The 19,622-nt window shown below is 46.2% G+C and overlaps 1 protein-coding gene across 2 annotated transcripts in view; it reads right to left on the bottom strand.

Annotated features, from left to right (window-relative positions):
- Positions 1–19,622, bottom strand: part of UBAP1 (ubiquitin associated protein 1) — a 61,556-nt gene that overhangs the window by 16,412 nt on the left and 25,522 nt on the right. The window lies entirely within an intron of this gene.

The raw sequence follows: 19,622 nt of genomic DNA, 5'->3' as shown, positions 1-19,622 counted from the left end.
CAAAAATAAAGTAGAGAATATCAGCAAATAACTTTGTTATTTCTTTTGCTATTATTTTATATCTAGAGGACACATATTTCTTAATGCTAACCTAAAACTAGAAGTTAATGAGTTCCTTCTCTTACCTTTTCCTGATCCTAGGTCTTTAGGAAGAAACCCTACCGAGGCTGCATGATCTTGTCAGGATTTAGTTACACCAAGGGTTTGGTCTTGTGTAAACCAGAGTGCTCCAAGTGGCCTAAAAAGCCTCTCTAAAAATACCCACTACCACTAACTTAACTTCCAGCAGTTTTGTTGATGCCCACATAGAGTCACAGTAATTCTATTCTTTAGCCCTCCCCTCAACGCCTGCACTCGCCGCTGTCAATCAAGAATGTCCTTCCTCTCAGATATTCATGTTATTATTTCTTTATCTCCTTCAAGTCTTGGCTCAAAAGTCACTTTCTTACTGAGGCTTACCATGACCACCCTACTTAAAAAGCAGGTTGGAACAATAGCACAGCTGGTAGGGTGTTTGCCTTGCACACGCCAACCCAGGTTTGATCCCTGGCATCCCATTATGGTCCCCAAGAACTCATTGCCAGGAATTTGATTCCTGAGTACAGAGCCAGGAGTAACTAATGAGCATCACTGAGTGTGGCTCAAAAAAACAAAAATAACAATAGACTACGGGCCGGAGCAGTAGTGCAGTGGTAGGGCATTTACCTTGCATGAGGCTAACCTAGGACAGACCTGGGTTTGATCCCTGGCATCCCATATGGCCCCCCAAGCCAGGGGCAATTTCTGAGCACATAGCCAGGAGTAACGCCTAGTTTCATGGACCAAGAAGACAGTTCAAAAACTGTAGCACCTGCTTTGTAGGAGGCCCAGGTTCAATTCCCACAACAACACTGAGCACCAAATCAGGAACACTAACTACTATGACCCAAAAGACAAAAATAAATAAAATTACAATCCTAATCTCACATCCTCCTATATTCAGCATCCCTAAATTATCTTCCACAAATTATTTTCCATAAATAGCACTTTAGCATAACATTTAATAAATATTTTGTCTTATTCTGGGGCCATACCCACCATTATTCAGGAATCACACTCTTGGTGGGGCTGGGAGGACAATATAGATGGCAGGGTTCAAACCCAGATTGGCAATGTACAAGAAAAAAATTCCCTATCCACTTTCCCTTTTTACTTCAATGTTGAGTTTGTTTTTGTTTTCAGTATTATTTTTTTGGTTGTTTTTATTGTGGTTTTTTTTATCTTTTTTTGGGGGGGGTTGGGAAAGCCCATATCCAGCAGCACTCAGTGATTACTCCTGTTGGTCTCAGGGGACCATATAAGGAGCCAGGGATTGAACTTTGGTCAGCCACACACAAACGCCTTACCTCATAGTACTAATGTTCAGACCTTAATTCAATTTTTAAGTACAATTATACTTTCTTACCCAGTATAAGCAACCTACATTTAAGTCCATTTTTTCTCTGATGTAGTCTCAAAATCTACACTGGGCACATATTAACCACTTGCCACAAAACACTGAATTAATGGCAGCTTCTCCACAAAAGAATCTCCTTGACTAAGATTTCTCTTCTTTAAAAGACTGATTTGGAGGGCCCGAAGAGATAGCACAGCGGCGTTTGCCTTGCAAGCAGCTGATCCAGGACCAAAGGTGGTTGGTTCGAATCCCGGTGTCCCATATGGTCCCCCCCGTGCCTGACAGGAGCTATTTCTGAGCAGACAGCCAGGAGTAACCCCTGAGAAATGCCGGGTGTGGCCCCCCCCAAAAAAAAAGACTGATTTGGAGAGCCGGGGTGGTGGCACAAGCAGTAGGGCATTTGCCTTGCACATGCTAACCTAGGGACCTTGGTTTGATCCCCCCAGTGTCCCATATGGTCCCCCAAGACAGGAGCGATTTCTGAGCGCATAGCCCAGAGTAACCCCTGAGCATCACTGGGTGTGGTCCAAAAGAAAAAAAAAAGTCTAATTTGGAGGGCCAGAGAGATAGCACAGCAGTAGGGCATTTGCCTTGCATGCAGCCAATCCAGGATAGACAGTGATTCAATTCCTGACATCCCATATGGTCCGTCCCCCCCCCCAAAGCCTGCCAGGGGCGATTTTTGAGCAAAGAATCATGAGTAATTCCTGAGCGCTGCCAGGTGTGACCCAAAAAAATAACTTATTTGGGCCTGAGAAATAACACAGCAGGTAGGGTGTTTGCCATACATGTAATAAACCTGGATTCAAAACCCAGTATCCCAATATGGTCAGGACAGGAGTAACCTCTGGTATATAATAGCACCCCCCGGGGCAGGAGAGATAGCATGGAGGATGGAGGTATGGTGTTTGCCTTCATATAGAAGGACGATGGTTCAAATCCCAGCATCCCGTAAAAACCCAAAACCAAAACAAACAAACAAACAATAGCAGACCCATCAAAAAAAGACTAACTTTTTTTTTTTTTTTTTTGGTTTTTGGGTCACACCCAGCAACGCTCAGGGGTTACTCCTGGAAGGCTCAGGGTACCATATGGGATGCCAGGATTCGAACCACCATCCTTCTGCATGCAAGGCAAATGCCCTACCTTCATGCTATCTCTCCAGCCCCAGAGACTAATTTTTTAACTAATACAAATAATTACTCTGTATTTTGTTTGAGAGTTCACATATAGCAGTGTCAAAGGTTGTCCTTTTGGTGCCAGCAACCAACCCAGCCAGGGCTTCACACATGCATGCTAAATAAGTGAGTCACATATCCAGCCCCTACTCAACATTTAAAAAAAAAACTACAAAAGTAGATGTGGAAATATTTATGAAGCTCAATATTTACAAAAAAATGGAAATCTCAGCAAGATTAAAGAAATTATAATTGAGTTATTATGAGACACTCCTATATCTCCCTAAAGGTTCTCTACCTATCTCACAGAAGAAAAATCAACAGATAGCACCAATATTTATGCACAGGCAAATAAAATGAGTGTCTCTCATGTGTGAATCTCACTAACCATGTACTTCAAATTACTTTTCTTTTCTGGACGAGGTTTGAAACTAACTTACTAGCAAAAGTATCATGAATCATAAAATGCAATTAAGAAGATGAATTTGGGGCCAGAGAAACAGCATGTAAGCAGGGCATTTGCCTTGCATGCAGAAGGATGGTGGTTTGAATCCCAGCATTCCATATAGTGTCCTGAGCCTGCCAGGAGCGACTTCTGAGTATAGAGCCAGGAGGAACCCCTGAGCGCTGCCAGATGTGATCCAAAACCCCAAAAACTCAAAAAAATAGGATGAATTTTGTGAGCCAGAGCAATAGTGCAGCAGTAGGGCATTTGCCTTGCATGCGGCTGATCCAGGATGGACCTCGGTTCGATTTCCAGTGTCCCATATGGTTCCCTAAGCCAGGAGTAACCCCTGAGCATCACTGGGTGTGGGCCCCTCCTCTCAAATAAAAGAAGATGAATTTTGCTTTTGGATATGAGGATTTAATTAGCAAATCAAAGCTGACTGGTCCTCACACTGGTGTATTTTCTTTAAAGAATTACACCTCTCCCATTAAAACTTTCCCTTCTTGGGGCCAGAACAATAGCGCAGCCTTGCACACGGCTGACCCAGGACGAACCTCAGTTCGATCCCTGGTGTCCCATATGGTCCCCCAATCCAGGAGCGATTTCTGAGTGCATAGCCAGGAGTAACCCCGGAGCATCAACAGGTGTGGCCCAAGAACAAAAAAGTAAAAAAAAAAATTTTCCCTTCTAATATTCTGTAGAGATCAAGATTATTGGAGCAGAAGATAGCACAGTGGGTAGGGCATTTGCTTTGCATATGGTTTGATCCTCATCATCCCATATGGTTCCCCAAGCCTGCTAGAAGCAATTTCTGAGTGCAGAGCCGGAAATAAGCTGAGAGCCACCAGGTGTGACCCAAAAACCAAAAAAAAAAAAAAAAAAAAAAAAAAAGAGGTCAAGATTATCAAAGTCAAGACAAATTCCGATTTTGTCATTATTTCCATTTCTCAATGACATTCTCATTCCCATAAATTCAAAGACCTGTATCTTTGTCGTTTACATTTCTAAGTACTAAAAAACCTTGGTACACCTTATACCTGAAACTCTTCGTCAGGAAGAAGGCCTTTGCCCCACTTTTTTTTTTTTTTTTTTGGGGGGGGAGCCACTCCAGTGGCAAGCAGGGGTTACTCCTGGCTCTGCACTCAGAAATCACTCCTGGCAGAGGAATCAAACTCCCTCCAGGGGAGACCTTAATGCCTGGCACCAACTTGCTCCAGGGTAGGTTCATATGACATCCTGACAGTGAGGATCCAGCAACAGCTTACTCTAAAGGCAGGTTTCCCTACCTCGCCACCTAACAGTGAGATGAAATCAGAAGACGCTCTATTACACTCAGGCTTCGACCTACCATCTGTGCAAAAACCAAGATCTCTAATAACAGAAGACTGACTATGACAACCACAACTGAGTAGGACTTTTCCTGGGACCATAAAGAAATTTAGGGTTGGACAATTAGCATGTCCGGAGTCTGTAGTCAGTTTCATGACAGTATGCATCATGGGAAGAGACAGCCTGTTTCTTTTAGGCCAAGAGCAATTCCTTTCTAAATTCCTCATGGTGTACTATGCCTATGCCAAAAAAAAAAAAAAAAAAATACTGCCATACCTGCCCCCCTTTTATCTTCTAGATAGGGGCTCCCGCCTTTTTCATAGAACCTTGGAAAAGGAATCACTTTGTTTTACCTCATATTTCTACGTTTTTCTACAAATTTAAAAAAGAAAAGAAAAAAAAGTCTATGGGTCCCCGGTGGCCAAGTGATCTCAGGTGCACTGGGTGAGGGGAAAAAATGGTCAGAACTAAATACCCAGGGCCGGCGCGATGGCACTAGAGGTAAGGTGTCTGCCTTGCCAGCACTAGCCTAGGACGGACCGCAGTTCGATCCCCCGGCTTCCCATATGGTCCCCCAAGCCAGGAGTAACCCCTGAGCATACCAGGTGTGGCCCAAAAACCAAAAAAAAAAAAAAAAAAAAAAAAAAAAGCACAGAACTAAATACCCAAGCCAAACTCAACAACAATAGAATCAAGAGACCCAAACTATAACAAGCTAAACACAAAATGGACCTGTTACACTGGTAGACCATGGGGCTATGGGTATAGACCTGGGATGCATGCTGGAAACTCTGGTGGAAGGAGGTCAACACTGGTGGTGGGAATGGCACTAATTTATTGACTTTATATGCCTAAAATACAACTATGGAAGACTTATAAATCACAATGGTCTCAATAAAAAAAAAAATTTTTAAATCACTTCCATCAGGCTCAGGGGACTATATGGGATGCAAGGGATCAAACCCAGGTTGGCTGCATGCAAGGCAAACGTCCTCCCCACTATGCTAACATCTCAATCTCAGCCCCCTTTGCTCCACTCTCAAAGAGGCATAAAATTATAACATTTTAACTACCTCTCACTTACCTGGCAATTTAAATTCACAACTGTATTTCATTTCATCATTTTTCCCTGAAGACAAACCACAAGTACTAATGCTCTAAGACAGCTTCTAAATTGGCAAAAAAAATTTTGTTTGGTTTCGTTTTTGGGCCACAGCTGGCAATGCTCAGGGGGTTATACTCCTGCCTCTGCGCTCAGAAATCACTCCTGCAAGGCTCGGAGGATCACATGGCATGCTAGAGATCAAACCTGGAAAGACTGCATATAAGGCAAACACCCTACCCACCGTATTATTGGTCTGGCCCTGGCAATATTTTTTCATTTGCTGTTTTCTCAAATGGCAATTCATAATTTCTAGTTCTTTAAAAAGGAGTTTAAGACTGGGCCCGGAGAGATAGCACAGTGGCCTTTGCCTTGCAAGCAGCTGATCCAGGACCAAAGGTGGTTGGTTCGAATCCCGGTGTCCCACATGGTCCCCTGTGCCTGCCAGGAGCTACTTCTGAGCAGACAGCCAGGAATAACCCCTGAGCACCACCGGGTATGGCGAAAGAAAGGAAAGAAAGGAAAGGAAAGGAAAGGAGAGGAGAGGAGAGGGGAGGGGAGGGGGAGGGGAGGGGAGGGAGGGGAGGGGAGGGGAGGGGAGGGGAGGGGAGGGGAGGGGAGGGGGAGGGGAGGGGAGGGGAGGGGGAGGGGAGGGGAGGGGAGAGGGGAGAGGAGAGGGACCAAAACAAATAGTACAGTGGGTAGGGCACTTGCCTTGCAAATGGCAGTTCTAGATTCAATCCTCTTGTAATCCATGTAGTCCTTCAAGCCATCCCAGGATAGCACAGCGGTGCTTGCCTTGCAAGCAGCCGATCCAGGACCTAAGGTGGTTGGTTCGAATCCGGTGTCCCATATGGTCCCCCGTGCCTGCCAGGAGCTATTTCTGATCATTCCTGGGATGGCTTGAAGGACTACATGGATTACAAGAGGATTGAATCTAGAACTGCCATTTGCAAGGCAAGTGCCCTACCCACTGTACTATTTGTTTTGGTCCCTCTCCTCTCCCCTCTCCCCTCCCCTCCCCTCCCCTCCCCTCCCCTCCTCTCCCCTCCCCTCCCCTCCCCTCCCCTCCTCTCCCCTTCCCTCCCCTCCCCTCCTCTCCCCTCCCCTCCTCTCCCCTCCCCTCCCCTCCCCTCCTCTCCCCTCTCCTCCCCTCTCCTCCCCTCCGCTGTCCTCCCCTGACCTCCCCTCTCCTCCCCTCCCTTCCCCTCTCCTCCCCTCCACTCCCCTCCCCTTCCCTCCTCTCCCCTCCCCTCCCCTCCCCTCCTCTCCCCTCCCCTCTCCTCCCCTCCCCTGTCCTCCCCTGACCTCCCCTCTCCTCCCCTCCCTTCCCCTCTCCTCCCCTCCCCTCCCCTCCCCTCTCCTCTCCTCTCTTCTCTCTTCTCCTCTCCTCTCCTCCCCTGTCCTCCCCTGTCCTCCCCTGACCTCCCCTCTCCTCCCCTCCCTTCCCCTCTCCTCCCCTCCCCTCTCCTCCCCCCTCCCCTCCCCTCTCCTCCCCCCTCCCCTCCCCTCTCCTCTCCTCTCCTCTCCTTTCCTCCCTCTATACTCATTAATTGCCCCTGGCAGGTACAGGGGACGACCATATGGGATGCCGGTATTCGAACCACCATCCTTCTGTGTCTAAGGCAAATTGCCTTACCTCTGTGCTATCTCTCCGGCCCCTTTTCTTTTTCTTTAAAAAGAGGAATGTTGTTTTCATCTAACCTGCTGGTACTTGGGTTATTTCTTGCATTATGGTCAAGAATAATTCCTGGCATTGTTTAGGGCACTGATGATATTAATGCCAGAGATTTAAGCCAGAATTAGCAGTATACAATGTAAGAACTTTAAGTAATCCCTGAACTATCTCCCTAGACCCATTGTTGTAACTTTTCTTTTAAAAAATTTACTTTTTAAATTTTGGGATGGGATATTAAACCTGGCGATGCCTTTTTTTTGGGGGAGGGGAGGGGAGGGGAGGGGAGGGGAGGGGAGGGGAGGGGAGGGGAGGGAAGGGGAGGGGAGGAGGGAAGGGAAGGGAAGGGAAGGGAAGGGAAGGGAAGGGAAGGGAAGGGAAGGGAAGGGAAGGGAAGGGAAGGGAAGGGAAGGGAAGGGAAGGGAAGGGAAGGGAAGGGAAGGGAAGGGAAAGAAAGAGGGAGGGAGGGAGGGAGGGAGGGAGGAAGGAAGGAAGGAAGGAAGGAAGGAAGGAAGGAAGGAAGGAAGGAAGGAAGGAAGGAAGGAAGGAAGGAAGGAAGGAAGGAAGTAAGGAAGGAAGGAAGTAAGGAAGGAAGCAAAAAAGAAAGAAGAAGAAAGAAAGAAAGAAAGAAAGAAAGAAAGAAAGAAAGAAAGAAAGAAAGAAAGAAAGAAAGAAAGAAAGAAAGAAAGAAAGAAAGAAAGAAATTTTTGTTTTTGTTTTTGGGTCACACCCGGCGGTGCTCAGGGGTTACTCCTGGCTGTCTGCTCAGAAATAGCTCCTGGCAGGTACGGGAGACCATGTGGGACACCGGGATTTGAACCAACCACCTTTGGTCCTGGATCGGCTGCTTGCAAGGCAAATGCTGCTGTGCTCTCTCTCCAGGCCCAAATAAATTTTTTTTTATCTTTTTTTTTTTATTTTATTTTTTTGGGGTCACACCCGGCAGTGCTTAGGGCTTACTCCTGGCTGTCTGCTCAGAAATAGCTCCTGGCAGGCACGGGGGACCATATGGGACACCGGATTCGAACCAACCACCTTAGGTCCTGGATCGGCTGCTTGCAAGGCAAGCACCGCTGTGCTATCTCTCCGGGCCCCCAAATAAATAATTTTTAAAAAGCAGTTTAAGAATAACTCCCTTCTCTCTCAACTCATACCACTCTGAATACAGACTAACCATTGTGTTAATAGTTTGTTTCCTCATACTCCCATCACCAAAGAAATGAGCAATGACTTAAGTTTCCATTCAAACTAATAATTTGTTTCGGGCCCGGAGAGATAGCACAGCGGTGTTTGCCTTGCAAGCAGCCAATCCAGGACCAAAGGTGGTTGGTTCGAATCCCGGTGTCCCATATGGTCCCCCGTGCCTGCCAGGAGCTATTTCTGAGCAGACAGCCAAGAGTATCCCCTGAGCACCGCCGGGTGTGGCCCAAAAACCAAAAAAAAAATAATAATAATAATAATAATTTGTTTCTGTTTTTGAGCTAATTCAATGGTGCTCAGGACTTACTCCTCCTACCTTGATACTCAGGGATCATTCTTGGCAATGCTCAGGGGACCATATGAAGTGGCAGAAATAGCAATGGGCAAGACAAGCTCCATAAACCTGTACAGAGATACCTCTCTGACCTCATGAAATACTCATTTACATTCCCCAGGATAAGCATAATCTTCAAGAGAATAAATGTGCTCAGTGCAGGCTGAAGCAATAGCACAGTGTAGGGCTTTTGCCTTGCACTCAGTAAAACTGGGTTTGATCCCTAGCATCCCATGTAGTCCCCCAAACATGCCAAGAGTCAGAGTAATTTATGAACACAGAACCAGAAGTAACCCCTGTGCGCTTTCGGGTGTGCCCAAAACCAAAAAAACAATAATAATAATAAAAGAATGCGCTCAATAAATTAAAAATAGGGGCCAAAAAGATAGTACAGTGGGTAGGTTGTTTGTCTTACACACAGCCAATGAGGGCAGTACCCCACATAGTCCTCTGAACATCACAGAGTTCAAGACAGGAGTAAGGGGGGGGGGTGGGAAAGAGAGCATGGAGGTAAGGCATTTGCCTTGCATACAGAAGGACGGTGGTTCGAATCCCAGCAACCCATGTAGTCTCCTGAGCCTGCCAGGAGCAATTTCTGAGCATAGAGCCAGGAGTAACCCCTGAGTGATGCCGGGTGTGACTCAAAAACCAAAAACCAAAACCAAAACCAAAAAAGAAAAAAACTAAAAAGGGGGAGGGGGGAGTAAGCCAGGATATGTGAGCCAGGATGGATGTGGTCAAAAAGCAAAACTTAAAAAATACATTTCTTTCCTTTTATTTATTTATTTTTGGGTTTTGGGTCACACCCAGCAGTGCTCAGAGATTACTCCTGGCTCTATACTCAGAAATCACTCCTCGCAGGCTTGGGGGACCATATGGGATGTCGAGATTCAAACCACCATCCTTCTGCATGCAAGGCAAACGCCCTACCTCCATGTTATCTCTCCGGCCCAATAAAATAAGGTTTCTTAATAAAGAAGTTCATGATCACAAAATTCCACTAAGAAAAGTTAAGTATTCAAAGCAAAGTAATTATAACACATATTTACATACTTGCAAGTATGCTTTCTATATGGGGTGAAGAGACAGCACGGCGATAGGGGGTTTGCCTTGTACACGGCCGACCCGGAACAGACCTGGGTTCGATTCCTAGCATCCCATATGGTCCTCTGAGCATGCCAGGAGCGATTTCTGAGCTCAGAGCCAGAAGTAACACCTGAGCACTGCTGGGTGTGGCCCAAAAAGCAAAAAATAATAATAAAATAAAAAAGGAAAGGAAGGGGCCGGAGAGATAGCATGGAGGTAAGGCGTTTGCCTTTCATGCAGGAGGTGATCGGTTCAAATCCTGGCGTCCCATATGGTCCCCCGTGCCTGCCAGGAGCAATTTCTGAGCCTGGAGACAGAAATAACCCCTGGTCACTGCCGGGTGTGACCAAAAACCACAAAAAAAAAAAAAAAAGGAAAGGTAAGGAAAGGAGAGGGAGAGGGGGGGAGAGGGAGGGAGGGAATGAGGGGGAGGGGAGGGGAGGGAGGGGAGAGGGGGAGGGAAGGAGGAAGGGAGGGAGGGAGGGAGGGAGGGAGGGAGGGAGGGAGGGAGGAAGGAAGGAAGGAAGGAAGGAAGGAAGGAAGGAAGGAAGGAAGGAAGGAAGGAAGGAAGGAAGGAAGGAAGGAAGGAAGGAAGGAAGGAAGGAAGGAAGGAAGGAACTGCTTACTATAAAATATAAGTATATACTATATCAAATAAAATCTATCCTGGGCCAGAATGGTGGCACAAGCAGTACCCTGTGTGATCCCTGAGGGCAGAACCCAGGAGTAAGCACTGATCATCAATGGGTGTGGCTTTAACACAAATAAAGTGAGGTTCATTTCACTAACAATGCCAATGTCAGAGATAAATTCCTCTAAAATTCCCTAGTCACTTTGAAAGCAGAGAACAAGCAAATTGCATGATTACTAAAGGGAAGTAGGGACAAAGAATGAAAAAGTATAAAAAGGGCTGGAAAGATAGTATAAACAGATAAAATATTTGCCCTCTTCCTGGCTGACCTAGGCTCAATCCAGGCATCCCATATGTTCTCTGAGCATCTGTTATGAGAGTAATTTCTGAAAGTAGAGCCCAGAGTAACAACTAAGCATTGCCAACAACAACTAAGCATTGTCTGGGGAATAGTACAGCGGTAGAGGGCGTTTGCAAGCGGCCAACCCTGACAGACCTTGATTCAATTCCCAGTCAACCCATATGGTCCACTGAGCCTGACAGGGGCGATTTCTAAGAGCTGCCAGGTGTGACCCCCCCCCCCAAAAAAAAAGGCATCGCCAGGTTTAATATCCCATCCCAAAATTTAAAAAGTAAATTTTTTAAAAGAAAAGTTACAACAATGGGTCTAGGGAGATAGTTCAGGGATTACTTAAAGTTCTTACATTGTATACTGCTAATTCTGGCTTAAATCTCTGGCATTAATATCATCAGTGCCCTAAACAATGCCAGGAATTATTCTTGACCATAATGCAAGAAATAACCCAAGTACCAGCAGGTTAGATGAAAACAACATTCCTCTTTTTAAAGAAAAAGAAAAGGGGCCGGAGAGATAGCACAGAGGTAAGGCAATTTGCCTTAGACACAGAAGGATGGTGGTTCGAATACCGGCATCCCATATGGTCGTCCCCTGTACCTGCCAGGGGCAATTAATGAGTATAGAGGGAGGAAAGGAGAGGAGAGGAGAGGAGAGGGGAGGGGAGGGGGGAGGAGAGGGGAGGGGAGGAGAGGGGAAGGGAGGGGAGGAGAGGGGAGGGGAGGTCAGGGGAGGACAGGGGAGGACAGGGGAGGAGAGGAGAGGAGAAGAGAGGAGAAGAGAGGAGAGGAGAGGGGAGGGGAGGGGAGGAGAGGGGAAGGGAGGGGAGGAGAGGGGAGGTCAGGGGAGGACAGGGGAGGGGAGGAGAGGGGAGGGGAGAGGAGGGGAGGGGAGGGGAGGGGAGAGGAGGGAAGGGGAGGGGAGGGGAGGGGAGGAGAGGGGAAGGGAGGGGAGGAGAGGGGAGGTCAGGGGAGGACAGCGGAGGGGAGGGGAGGGGAGAGGAGGGGAGGGGAGAGGAGGGGAGGGGAGAGGAGGGGAGGGGAGGGGAGGGGAGAGGAGGGGAGGGGAGAGGAGGGGAGGGGAGGGAAGGGGAGAGGAGGGGAGGGGAGGGGAGGGGAGGGGAGAGGAGGGGAGGGGAGGGGAGGGGAGAGGAGGGAAGGGGAGGGGAGGGGAGGGGAGGGGAGGGGAGGGGAGGGGAGAGGGGAGAGGAGAGGGACCAAAACAAATAGTACAGTGGGTAGGGCACTTGCCTTGCAAATGGCAGTTCTAGATTCAATCCTCTTGTAATCCATGTAGTCCTTCAAGCCATCCCAGGAATGATCCCCGAGCAGAGAGCCAGGAATAGGCCTTGACTCCTGCCAGGTACAGCCCTCGGTTTATTTTTTTTAATTTAAAAATAGAGGCCAATTACAGAAATGCCATTTGCATCCCTATGTGCACTGCAACACTATTCACAATAGCCAGAATCTGGAAACAACACAAGTGCCCAAAAACAGATTAGTAGATAAAGAAACTGTGGTAGAGTAATATCACAGCTGGTACTGTTTGCCTTGCATGCAGATAACCTAGGTTCAATCTCCGGCATAAAATATGGTACCCCAACCCTGCCAAGAGTGATTTGTTTTGGGGTTTTTTGGGGACCACATCCAGTGGCACTCAGGGGTTACTCCTAGCTCTGCACTCAGAAATTGCTCCTGGCAGGCTTGGGGGATCATATGGGATGCTGGGAGTCAAACCATCATGGTCTGTCCTGGGTCAGCCATGTGCAAGGCAAATGCTCTACAGCTATGCTATCTCTCTGGCCTCCTATGAGTGATTTCTGAATGCAGAGCCAGGAGTAATGCCTGAGCCCCGCTGGGTGAAGCCCCAAAGCAAAACAAAACAAACAAAAAGAAACTGGTATATTTACACAATAAAATACTATGCAGTTGTTAGGAAAAATGGATGGAAATGTTGAGTATTATGTTGAGCAAAATGAGTCAGTGAAAGAGGGATAGACAAAGAATGACTGTACTCATTTGTGGGATATTAGGAAAAAAAGACAGTATGGTAATAATATCAAAGACAGGAAGATCAGTCCCTAGTAGGAAGTTTCCTACAAACAGCAGTAGAGTGCAGTTAGGACAGAGAAGGGCTTACTATGACAATAATAATTGGAAATGACCACTCTGGACAAAAACTAGGTGTTGTGGGGCCGGGCGGTGGCGCTGGAGGTAAGGTGCCTGCCTTGCCTGCGCTAGCCTAGGACGGACCGCGGTTCGATCCCCCGGTGTCCCATATGGTCCCCCAAGAAGCCAGGAGCAACTTCTGAGCACATAGCCAGGAGTAACCCCTGAGCGTCACAGGGTGTGGCCCAAAAAAAAACAAAAAAAAAAAAAAAACTAGGTGTTGAAAGGAGATAAAGTGATGGGCATGATACCCCTCAGTAACAATAATGCCAAACAGTGTCTAAAATGGGGAGAGAAGGGCTGGAGAGATAGTACATCAGTAGGGCGTTTGCCTTACACATAGCCGAATCAGGACCAACAGTGGTTGGAATCCCGGCATCCCATATATGGTCCCCCATGCCTGCCAGGAGCAATTTCTGAACGAGGAGTCAGGAGTAACCCAAGTGCCGTCAGATGTGACCCAAAAAAAAAAAAAAAAATAAGAGGGGGAGGGAGGGAAGAACGGGAATGGGGGTGATGGAGAGAGAGGAGGAGAGAGAGAGAGACAGAGAGAGACTGTGCCCCATAGGCAGGCAGGGGAGAGGGAAGATGGGAAACTGGGGTCACTGGTGGTGGGAAATGTGCTCTGCTGAAGGGTACTGAAACTCAATCATGAATAACTTTATCTGTGGGGAAAAAAAAACTATTATGAAGAACCTTGTATCCACAGTGGGTTTTTTTTTGTATCCACAGTGTTTAAATAAAGTAATTAATTTTAAAAAGAGGCTAGAGCAATAGTATAGCAGATTAAAGCACTTGCCTTGCACACAATCCACCCAGGCTCAATCCCTGCCATTCCACCAGTGATGATCCCTGAGTATAGAGCCACCAGTGAGCCCTGAACACTTCCAGGTGGGTATGCCCCAAAACAAACAAAATAGAAATAGGGCCAGAGCAACTGTACAGCTGGTAGGAACTTGACTTGCAATTGGCTAGACCTGGGTTTGATCCCAAGCACCACATATAATCCCCAGAGCCCCACCAAGAATGATCCAAAAGTGTAGAACCAGGAGTATGCCCTGAGCACCAAGTGTAGCCCAAAAACAAAACAAAACAAAAATAAATAAATAAATAAATAAGGCAAGGGTTGGGGCCAGAGTGTCAGTATACTAGATAGGGCATTTGCCTTGCATGCAGCCAACCAGGGTTCTATCCCCGGCACCCTATATCCCCAGGCCCTGTCAAGAGTGAATCCTGAGTACAGAGCCAGATGTAACTCCTCAGTATCACTGGGTATGACCACAAAACAAAACAAAACAAAACAAGGTCTGGAGTGGTGACGCAAGCGGTAGGGCATTTGCCTTGCATGCGCTAACCTAGGAAGGACTGTGGTTCGATCCTCTGGCATCCCATATAGTCCTCAAGCCAGAAGCAATTTCTGAGCACAGAGTCAGGAGTAACCCCTGAGCGTCACCAGGTGTGGCCCAAAAGGAAAAAAATAAAAATAAACTGAGAAATTGAGCTATTTAACCCAGCAACTCCACTTCTTGGAATATACCCCAAGAGCCCAAAAAAACAAATGGAGAAAAGATATATGCAGCCCTATGTTCCTTGCAGCACTAATCACAATAGCCAAAGTATGGAAACAACCCAAGTGTCCAAGAATGGATGATTGAAGTAACTGTAGTACATATATACAATGAAATACTACTTGAACATAAGGAAAGATAAAGTTATGCAATATGCTGCCATATGAAGGGACCTGGAGAGTATCATGCTGAGTGAAGTTATCCAGAGGGAAAAACTTTTGACACAGCATGACCTCTCATATGCAGGATATAAAGAAACATAATGGCGAAATAACAAATACCTCTACATCAATGTCAACAAAGAACCTGAGAACTGGTATTCAGTTGGTAACAAGTCCGTTGAGGGGGCTGGAGGACAGGATGGGGATTGGGGCCAAATGCCTATAGTAGAGGAAAGCATTCAACCAGGAGAAAATGGTGGTGCTGAAAGGTGGTAAAGTGTGATGTTTCACCAATGGTACTATAACCCACGAAGAAAAAAAAAAAGTTTTTTTTAAGTGTCTCTTATAGAAACAGATTGCTGGGAGGCAACGTGGGAGCAGGCAACTGGTAGAAAGTGAACACTGGTGATGGAATTGGTGTTGAAAACATTGTATGCCTGAAATCAAATCATGAAGAATTCTGAGATCTTATTGACACTTCATAGCTCTATGATTCTGGTCACCACTCTAACTGAAAAATCAAGCCGCAAGTAGAAAAGCATTGCTTGGGATGGCCCTTTTACAGGCTTAGATATTTGTACATGTTTGCCTTGTACATGTTATACAAGGAAGTTAAGAAAGCCAATATATTTACACAAAAAAGTAATAGTCTTAGATTCTTAACTTTCTAGTTTCAGTCTTAAAATACCAGGTACTTGGGGCCAGAGCACAGCGGGTAGGATGTTTGCTTTGCATATGCACAACCTAGATTCAATCCTCAGCATCCCATATGGTCCCTCAAGCCTGCCAGAAGTGCTTTCTAAGGGTAGTGTCAGGAGTATCCCTTGAGGCACCATTAGGTGTAACCCAAAAATAACAACCAAAAGGAAGAAACACTCACAGGAGCCGGAGAGAGAGCACAGCGATAAGGCACCATCCTTGCACACAGTCAATCCATGACGAATCCTGGCATCCCAGAGGGTCCCCAAATCCTACCAGTCAGTTTTTTGGTTTTTGTTTTTGTTGTTTATTTTTTTAATTTTTGGTTTTTGGGTCACACCCAGCAGGGCTCAGGGGTTACTCCTGGCTCTATGCTCAGAAATCACTCCTGGCAGGCTTGGGGGACCACATGGGTGCCAGGATTTGAACCAATGACCTTCTGCATGAAAGGCAAATGCCTTACCTCCATGCTAGCTCTCCGGCCCCTGGTTTTTGTTTTTTTGTTTTTGTTTTTTATTTTTGGGCCACACCTGGCAGTGCTCAGGGTTGACTCCTGGCTCTACACTCAGAAATCACTCCTGGCAAGCTAGGGGGACCATATGGGATGCCCGGATTCGAATTATTGTCCTTCTGCATGCAAAGCAAACGCCTTACCTCCATGCTATCTCTCTGGCTCCCCAGGAGTAATTTCTGAGCACAGAGCCAGGAGTAACCCCTGAGCACCACACCAAGTAGACCCAACAAGCAAACAAACAAACAAAACACTCACATATCCACATACCTGTCTATTTAAGAACATGACATATAGCCACTACACCAAACCTCCTCTGCCACATAAAGACACAGCTCCACAGTGATTATGTAGCACCTTCTTCCAAATTGCACAATACTAACGGCCCAGAAGGAACAAATCTGATAAGAAAGTTGCACAGAAAGTCACAAAGTTCAATGAGTAAAAACAATAATACGGGCCAGATAGATAGAATGGAGGTAGGTTGTTTGCCTTGCATGCAGAAGAAGGTGGTTCGAATTCCCGCATCGCATATGGTCCCGAGTCTGCCAGGAGCAATTTCTGATCGCAGAGCCAGGAGTAACCCTTGAGTGCTGGCGGGTATGACCCAAAAAAAAAAAAAAAAATCCCAATAATACAAAGAACACCAGCACCAACCAGCTAAGTAGTATCTTCAGACAATGACGTTAATAACACCACAATCAAGACAAGTTGACCTTTTTTAATTTTCTGATAATTTCATTGCCATTTTGTTGGAGCAAGCAGTATGAAATAAATTTGCTCTGTTTCTGCTAAGGGTGCAGGCTTTCAGAGAGAAATTGGAGATGTTGGTGGTAAGAGGTCATACTGTGGTGGGATCTGTGTTGGTATACTATATTCCTGAAACATGTATATTCAAATATATTGTAATTCATAATACATATTACGAGCATATTTTTAAATCATGTGATAAAATTAAAAAAAGAAATCATACATAAAAATAAAAAGATTTGGGGCTAGAGAGAGAGCATGGAAGTAGGGCATTTGCCTTGTATGCAGAAGGACAGTGGTTCGAATCCCGGTATCCCTATGGTTCCCCAAGCCTGCCAGAAACAATTTCTGAGCGTAGAGAAAGGAGTAGCCCCTGAGTGTTGCTGGGTGTGACCCAAAAACAAAAAAAAGAGAGAGAGAGAAAGAGATTTACCCTAAAAACACAGCTAAAGCCCTTCAGCAAATACAGTTCTGTTAAATAAAGTAAAAAGCGTCATAAAAAGAAAATCTTCCTGGGCTGGAGCGGTGGTGCAAGTGGTAGGGTATTGAAACTCACCATCATCCACGACCATCCAGGAATTTATATATATATATATATTTTTTTTTTTTGGTTTTTGGGCCACACCCGGTAACGCTCAGGGGTTACTCCTGGCTATGTGCTCAGAAGTTGCTCCTGGCTTGGGGGACCATATGGGACACCGGGGGATCGAACCGAGGTCCGTCCAAGGCTAGCGCAAGCAAGGCAGGCGCACCTTACCTTTAGCGCCACCGCCCGGCCCAGGAATTTATATTTAATATTTAATTCAACAGTAGGGCATTTGGGGCCGGAGAGATAGCATGGAGGCAGGGTGTTTGCCTTGCATGCAGAAGGATGGTGATTCAAATCCCGGTATCCAATATGTTCCCCCGAGCCTGCCAGGAGTAATCCCTGAGCACTGCCAGGTGTGACCCAAACACCAAAGAGAGAGGGAGGGAGGGAGGGACGCAGGGAGGGAGGGAGGGAGGGGAGGGGAGGGGAGGGAGGGAGGGGAGGGGAGGGGAGGGGAGGGGAGGGGAAGAGGGGAGGGGAGGGAGGGAGGGAGGGAGGGAGGGGGGAGGGACGGAGGGACGGAGGGAGGGAGGGAGGGAGGGAGGGAGGGAGGGAGGGAGGGAGGGAGGGAGGGAGGGAAGGAAGGAAGGAAGGAAGGAAGGAAGGAAGGAAGGAAGGAAGGAAGGAAGGAAGGAAGGAAGGAAGGAAGGAAGGAAGGAAGGAAGGAAGGAAGGAAGGAAATCTTCCTCTCAAATCTTACGCAAGAATATTTTGTTTAGAGGAAGTGACAGTACAATGACTGACGTTCAATCCCCAGCACCCAACATGTTCCCCCGAGTCCACCAGGAGTGAAACTCAAGTGCAAGGTCAGGAGTACCCGAATATACTCCTTTTCTGGGTGTTGTCCAAAGTCCAAAAAACAAAGAGACCAATAAAATTTTGGTTAAGGGGTGCCAGAGAGATAGCATGGAGGTAGGGCATTTGCCTTGCATGCTAAAGAACACTGGTTCGAATCCCAGCAACCCATATGGTCCCCCGAGCCTGCCAGGAGCAATTTCTGAGTGTAGAGCCAGGAATAACACCTCAGTGCTACCAGTATAACCCAAAAACAAAAAAAAGTGGGTTTTTTTTTGTTGTTGTTGTTGTTAAAGGGCTGGAGCCTCCCACTATATGTATCGATGGGTTTGGAACTATAGCATAGCAGGTGTTTTGCCTTATACGCAGCCAACATGGATTCAATCCCCAGCATCCCATATGGTCCCCTAAGCCTCCCAGGAGTAATTCCTAAGTATAGAACCAGGAGTAACCACTGAGCACCAGCAGGTATGGCCCTCCCACCAAAAATATATATTATCAGGTAACTTCAGAATGATACTCATTACTGTCTTGTTCAGCTAAAATACATAATCTAAAGTAACAATCTATTTTCATTTTATTTTCATTTTCTTTCATTAAAAGAAACTACCAAATATTCAAGATAGAAATTTAAATTAAGTTACATATTTTCATTTTTCATTTTTGTTTTGGTTTGATTTGGTTGTTTTTTTTTTGGGGGGGTCACACCCGGCAGCACTAAGGGTGCTGCCAGGGGTTACTCCTGGCTCTATGCTCAGAAATCGCTCCTGGCAGGCTCAGGGGACCACATGGGATGCCGGGATTCGAACCACTGTCCTTCTGCCTGCAAGACAAAAGCCCTTACCTCCATGCTATCTCTCCTGTCCCCTACCTATTTCATTTTGTTATTTTTCCTCCTGTAATTTTCATCTATCCTTGGCTCAGTCCTATCTCTTCCCCTAAAACAGTGATCTAGAGCCAACTCCAGTCCTACTTCATATTAGAATGTTCTAAAGGAGCCCTGTGTATACCTTAAACATTAAGATAAAAGCTTACCTGGAAGACCCAAGGACTGACATAATACACAAAATACATATTCCTGAGTCTTACAGTCAAAAAAGAATTTAGAAAATATAAGCAAAGGAGCTGGAGCAATAGCACAGCAAGTCAGGTGTTTGCCTTGCATGCCATAAACCCAGTTCCAATCTTTAACATCCCATATGGTCCTCCAAGCTTGCCAGGAATAATTTCTAAGCCAGGAGTAACCCCTGAGCACCGCCGAGTGTGCCCCCCCCAAAAAAAAGGGAAAATATAAGCACGGGAATGAGAGATAACACAATAGGCCGGGTGTTTGCCTTGCATGCCACTAACTCAGGTTCAATTACATCCTATATGGTCCAGGGAGCACCAATAGGCATAATTCTTAGTGCATAGCCAGAAATACTCCCTAAGCATCTCCATGTGTGGCCCAAAACATAAGAGAAAGAAAAAATATAAGCAAATAAATTTTTTCATTTTTGCACAGTAACAATTTAAAAATTTAAAGATATAAAAAAAGTTAAGCAAATTAAGATGACAGTAACTAACAGGGGCCAGAGAGATAGTACAGTGGACAAGGCATTTGATTTA

Source organism: Suncus etruscus, chromosome 1, assembly GCF_024139225.1.
Source record: "Suncus etruscus isolate mSunEtr1 chromosome 1, mSunEtr1.pri.cur, whole genome shotgun sequence".
In the NCBI taxonomy this organism is placed as follows: domain Eukaryota; kingdom Metazoa; phylum Chordata; class Mammalia; order Eulipotyphla; family Soricidae; genus Suncus; species Suncus etruscus.
The sequence above is the reverse complement of the archived record's forward strand: the minus strand, read 5'-3'. Positions and strand labels throughout refer to the sequence as shown.